Here is a 6,214-nt window from a genome sequence, read left to right as displayed (position 1 = left end):
TCTGCTGCAAGCACTTCAGGTCCTCCTCAGTTTCAGCAAGCAGGGTTGTGTCATCTGCATAACGCAGATGTAGAGAGCCTTTCCAAGTCCCTACATAATCATGAGTCCCCTTAGATCCCACCTCTATGAGGAGCCAGTCTGCCGACTACTCTCTACCCCTTCTCTGTGTATAAGATTGGCAGTTTATTTCATCATATGTGCACATGCCTGCTCTCTTATCTTCAATGCTCTCCATCCCAGGGCCTACCGAGATAGAAGCATGCCATGAGTTCTATAAAGTTATCAGCAAAAAATCAGATTCTCAGTTCATTCCACACAGCAAACTGTGTCCAGAGTAGTTGCTTGAACCAGGTCCATTCATGCAGTCAGGTTCTGAAGATGGCAAAGAACCCTATCCCCTAGCTCCTTCTCTTTCATAGAAACAACAGGACATTTTACAAAGATCAAGGCACTTGAGAACTTCAACAGTAATGTCTTAATAAAGCACACAGATTTTTTTGGGGGGAGGGAGAAAGGGAGAAACTGGTGATATATTTTTGAGGATCAGGAAAGGTCAATGCAAAGGAATAGAATTATCTGGATGGAAGGATCCATGATGTCTGAATTTAGCAAAAAAGGGGGGGAAAGTATTGGCCAGATTATTCCTAATTCCTCCAAGCCTCTCAGAACCCCACCACCTTGAATATAAAGCAGCAAGTCACCATGGAGTCAGGCAGTATCTTAGGAAAAGATGTTCGTAATAAAATCCGGGAACCGCTTATCATTCTGCTCAAGATGGACAGTAGAGATCTCTGCCCAGGCCCCATGCTTGACAGTTTTGGCTGCATGAACTCCTTTCTTCTTGGCATCATACTGTGTCAGGATGTCAGTGAGACCCGTGAAATACACCTCCTTTTGGGGGGCCCCTTCAGCACTCCGGATGGCGTAGACATCAATGAAAGATTCAAACTCTTCAGGACCCAAAGGTTGATGGAAATGGAAGTTGCCACCTATGCCTTCAGGGGAGGTGCCATAGGGGGCCACCAGTGCAGGAGGTCCAGTTAGGCCACAGTCTCCCTTCCTCTCAGCCTCCTCTCCCTTCCTCCCCATAGGTCCCTCCTCCTGTGGTTCAGAGCCCGGGAAGATGTTGTCGATGCCCAACAAAAGGCTGTAGTCCATAATCTTCAGCTGTACTCGAAACTCCACATCTCTTCTTAGCTTCTCTAGAAGCACCTTTTCTTCTTCACCAATATAAACTTTCTGGTTTTTGTTGAGAAAGTGGGCAATTCTTTAACCTTTTCTTATCGCTGGCTTCTCTGAACACTAGAGAACAGTTGAAGTCATACTTCCTGTGCACAGGAAGCCAGTGGCTAAACATTTTGCGCATAACAAGCATGTAGCAATCCTAGTCATCCACACTGACATGGTACATCCCTAGGAACCGAGGCAGTAATGTGTTGCCATGGCACTTCCCAGTGGACTGATGGTAGTTGGAGAGGTTGCTGTGCGTGTCAGCAAAGTAGTGGACACTTCTTTAATGACCAGAGTCCGATCATAGGAGTTAAGCAATTGACCATCACTTTGCTTTGACTTGGGGGACCAGATAATCCTAGTCATCAGTGCAACATCGATCACCGAGGTTCCTGAAGATCTCCGGGCAATACTCCTTAAACTTGAAATGACTGTGCAGATTTTCCCTGGGGGAAAGGTGATTGTTGACATTGATCTTGGAACTGGCCTTAAAGTCATCTGGAAGCAGCATCACGGAGGGGGGAGGCACCTGCCAGAGCTCATTGCTCGAGTGGGCTACACCCCACAGGAACACGCCCACCAACGGGTGGGCTGCGCGGAACACCTTCACCTGCTGCACGAATGCTGCTGCTTGGTTCTGGAGACGAAGCTGAAACCTGGGCCGGGCCTGCTGTCGCCACTGGCCAGCGAGGCCCAGGACGACGCCAGTCTCCCGCACACCCGACCCCCGGGAGCCCGTTCTCTATCCACTCTTATCCTATTCTCCTCCCAACCCCCCATGTCAGGCCTGCTTTATAAAAGTAGTGCTATGCAGTATTTGCCCTTTTGTGATTGAGATGTTTCACTCAGCATAATGTCCTCCAGGATCACCCATGTTGTGTAACATTTTATGAGTTCACTGTTTTTAGGTGTTACATTGTGTGAAAATACCACAGCTTCTCTATCCATTCAGTTTGTTGATGGGCACTTGAGTTGCTTCCATCTCTTTGTTATTGTAAATAATGCAGCAATAAACATGGGTGTGCATATATCTGTTTGGATTTTAGTTCTCGTTTCTTTGGGGTATATTCCCAGTAGTGGAATTTCTGGGTCAAATGGTATTTCTATTTCCAACTTTTTGAGAAAGCACCAAATTGCCTTCCATTGTGGTTACACCATTTTACACTCCCACCAGCAGTGAATAAGGGTTCCAATCTCTCCACAACTTTGGCAACATTTATCATTTGCTGCTCTGTTGAACTTTGCTATTGTTACTGGGGTGAGATGATATCTCATAGTTGGTTTTTTTGGCATCTAACAGCTAAGGATTTTGGACATTTCTTCATGTGCTCGTTTGCCATCTGAATGTCTTCTTTGGTGAAGTGTCTATTCATATCCTGTTCCGACTTTGTGATTGGGTTGTTTACCTTTTTCTTGTTGAGGTGTTAGAGTGTTCTATAAATTTTAGATATGAGCCCCTTATCAGATATGTCATTACCAAATAATTTTTCCCCAGTCTGTGGCTTTCCTTTTTACCTTGTTGGAGAAGTTTTTTGAGATGCAGGGGATTTGGTTCTTGGAAGGTTTCTTTCATCAATTTTGTTCTCTCCTGGTTGTAGGTAATCCTGCCCATATTACTACAAATTAATTGTTGCTGTTACGTGCCCTCGAGCCAAAATTCATAGTTAACCCTATAAAATAGAGGGGAGAAAACTGCCCATCTTTCTCTCCTGGTGGATTGAGCCAATTGCCTTTGGATGGCAGCGTAACCCTTAACATTAAGCCATTAGAGTTCCCTACAATGGAGTGCCCTAAATCTTTTTAGAAAGGAGAATCGTAAAGCCCCAGAGGTACACAGCCTGCCTAGAGAGTGCATCTTACTTCTTTCCCACTGTTTTTTGTTGTTGTTGTATACCATCAAGTCAAAACCACTGAGAGCTGACCCTCCAGTGCGTTTTCAGAGATAGTAAATCTCACGGGATGAGGTTGTCCATCCTTCTCCTACTAACATAGGGTAAAGAAGTGCAGTAGGTTAAGTGCTGGTCTGCCAACTGAAAGGTTATCAGTTTGAACCCATAAACTTCTTGATGGGAGAAAGCTAAGGCAGTGGCCATGAGTTGAAGCTGACTTGATGGTACAATGGATTTGGGAGGTTTAGTTACCCTCCCAGAGTCCTGCTGTGGTGGTGGTGGTGGTGGGGAGGTTAAAGCACTTGGTTGCTAACAAGAAGTCTGCAGTTTGAACTCACAGCTCTCCTTGCTTTATAGGAGGATGGGGCTTTACACTTTCCTAAGGAAACCCTGGAATCTCGGTGGTGCAATGGTTAATTGCTGGGGTGCTAATTGAAAAGTTGGCAATTTGAACCCACAAGCTGGCAATCTGCACCCATAGAGATTACAGCTGAGGAAAGCCTACTGCCCTGCTCAGTTCTGTCATATGAGTTGGAATTGACCTTGGTAACACCTAATAACAACATCACTGGGCTAGCTTTGTGGGAATGTGCCAAGTGCAGTAGACAGAAGAGTAATATGCTGGAATTTTTGTCTCAAGTGTCAGAGTAAGGATTCGTCATGATCTCCAGAAGAGCATGAATTAATTGGCCATCATCACAAACTGGAGTCTGCTTATAGCACTTTCATCCAACTTCCCAGGAGCATATAAACTCTAGAAGATACAACTTCCTTTGAACTTATCAACATATTCAAAAGGCAAATAGAGCATACACTAAAAAGAGCTTTCCACTGATTGATTCTTCTCTATTTCTGTCCTTTTCTCTGACTAATTTTCATCTACTTTCCATTTTCAAAGGATATAAAGGCTCCTAGAGCCACAGACTCACAAAGCCACTATCTGTTTAGCCCTACTCAAGAGACTCTGGGAAATCTTTAGCTGGTTTTAATTTCAACCAGGGTTTCCTTCTAGTTTTGGGTGCATAGACCTAAGTATAAGAATAGAGTAGGAATGTGGTTGTGAGTTTCTTCCAAGGAGAGATTTGAGTCCTCTCTTAGTGGCCTCAAACCTCATAGCAAACAAGAATAAAGTGCTTATATATTCCAGAAACAAACTTAAGAAAGGAATGAGTGAACTTTGTGCTCTATTTCTTTACATTAACAGAAGTTTCTTCCCTGTGGTTGCATGAAAAGATATTGGAACATGATGGCATTTTTACCATTTAACTCTTAATGCAAGTAGCATGCCCCTGCCATGTCCCTCTGTGTACTGTAGGTGTCAGCCACACACAGTCTTTCTCTTCCTAAATCTGTATTTGTAAGAAAATGACACTATCACCTACACTCCATCAGGTTAAAGGAACCAGTTTCTTTCCATCTTAAGTATGCAAAACAATTGCTTGCAAATAATAACCCACCTATAGGAAACAGAGTAGTACCAAAGAAAGTATTATTCTATTTGGAAAATGTCCAAACTGAAGACTGTGTGACAAAGATAACAAATGGGAGACTCACAGTAAGTCATTGAACAGATGTGAAATGCTGGCATCAAGGCAGATCTTGAAAAGGCACTGTTACAGCACCAGTTCAAGAACACTTGGTCGTGCTCCTGATAAAAAGGTCTTCTGTTTCCCCTAGATGAAAGGAGTCAAGGAATCAACAAGAAACTATATTATTCTGGGAAGAGTGCCACTGATATCCATCCCTCTTGGCAGTGAGTAGGTTAAGTATATAGTCTTTGATCTTGGATAAAACACTTCTCTAAGCTTCAGCTTCCTAGTTTTTATTTATTTATTTTATAAAGCTTTGTATTCATTTTTTCCTTGGACAAACGTTGCCCTTATGATCCTATGTGGCTGATTGTTCTACGGACTGAGTACCTCCCTGCTGTTATTGTTCACTTTATAGATCTATTATTTGGCTGCATGTTGTACCACAGGGGAGCTTCCTAATTTTTAAAAGCGGAAAAATAACTTCCAGGTCTACCCAAGGAGCTCTGGTGACACAGTTCCTAGGGAGTTGTGCTGCTCACCCAAAGGTGGTACCTCTGGCAGCTTTGAATCCACTAGCTGCCCTAAAGGAGAAAGACAGGTTATCTCCTCTCCTGTGATTTACAGCCTTGGAAAACCTGTTGGAGGGTCAGTAATAAGTTTGTTTTCCCAAAGTTTTTAATGAAGGGGGGGAGGGACGGAGATAATGCAGATAAAACCATTTGTAGGCTGTAAAGTACTATTTAAATATGGAGAAGAGAATAAAAGCAAAAGTAAATGTAAAATAGAGGTAAGAATAAAGGAAAAAATGTAGTAACACCAAAACCAAAACCTACTAATGAGTCAATTCTGACTCACAGTAATCCTGTAAGACAGGGTAGAATCAACCCATCAGAGGGTTTCCAAGGCTGTTAATCTTTTTAACTGTCTCATCTTTTTCTGAAATGGCTGATTGGTTTGAACTGTTCACCTTTTGGTTGACAGCCAAATGTTTTTATCCACAGTGCCACCAAGATTCCTTAAAAGTTTAATGAACTTCCATTGTTCATTTTTATAAAATTTTTTACAACCTGTAACACTTTCTTCAGCATCTGTGTTTGAAAATAATCGTCATGGAAGATTCTGGCACACCAGAGTTTAGTTCATAAAAAAAAATTCAACTTTAAGAGAGCCACAGAAAATACATAGTCCATTTGAAGGAGAAATTCCTTTCCTAGATTTTTATATTTTACCACTAATAGACATAAACCACTTGTAAGGTCTCAGTGTTAAAGATTTAGAAATATTAATCTTCCACAACTCTTCTTTTCCAGTTTTATATATTCAGTATCATTGTGTCCCAAGAATGTATCTGACCCCCCAAGCCCCTCCTTAGCTTCTTAATTTATAAATTGAGATCTCTAAACATACTGAAGGTGGTAAATGGTAGATTTGCACTCTAGTAAGTGATCTCATTATAGTCAGGTTTTATCCTGTGCTAAATCTGAAAATTTTAATTTTGAGTGAAAAGCATTACTGAAAGAAGTAACACTTGAAAAGCAGAAAGATTATTTATATATATATATA

The 6,214-nt window shown here is 42.0% G+C and overlaps 1 pseudogene; it reads right to left on the bottom strand.

Moving 5' to 3' along the window:
- Window positions 1-720: 720 nt before the first annotated feature.
- On the bottom strand, window positions 721-1,917 carry LOC102861407 (annotated as a pseudogene).
- Between the last annotated feature and the right edge of the window lie 4,297 nt (window positions 1,918-6,214).

The sequence above is a fragment of the Elephantulus edwardii genome, unplaced genomic scaffold (genome assembly GCF_000299155.1).
Source record: "Elephantulus edwardii isolate Elephantulus edwardi_28Jun2011 unplaced genomic scaffold, EleEdw1.0 scaffold00026, whole genome shotgun sequence".
In the NCBI taxonomy this organism is placed as follows: Eukaryota; Metazoa; Chordata; class Mammalia; order Macroscelidea; family Macroscelididae; genus Elephantulus; species Elephantulus edwardii.
This window is presented reverse-complemented; position numbering and strand designations above follow the sequence as displayed.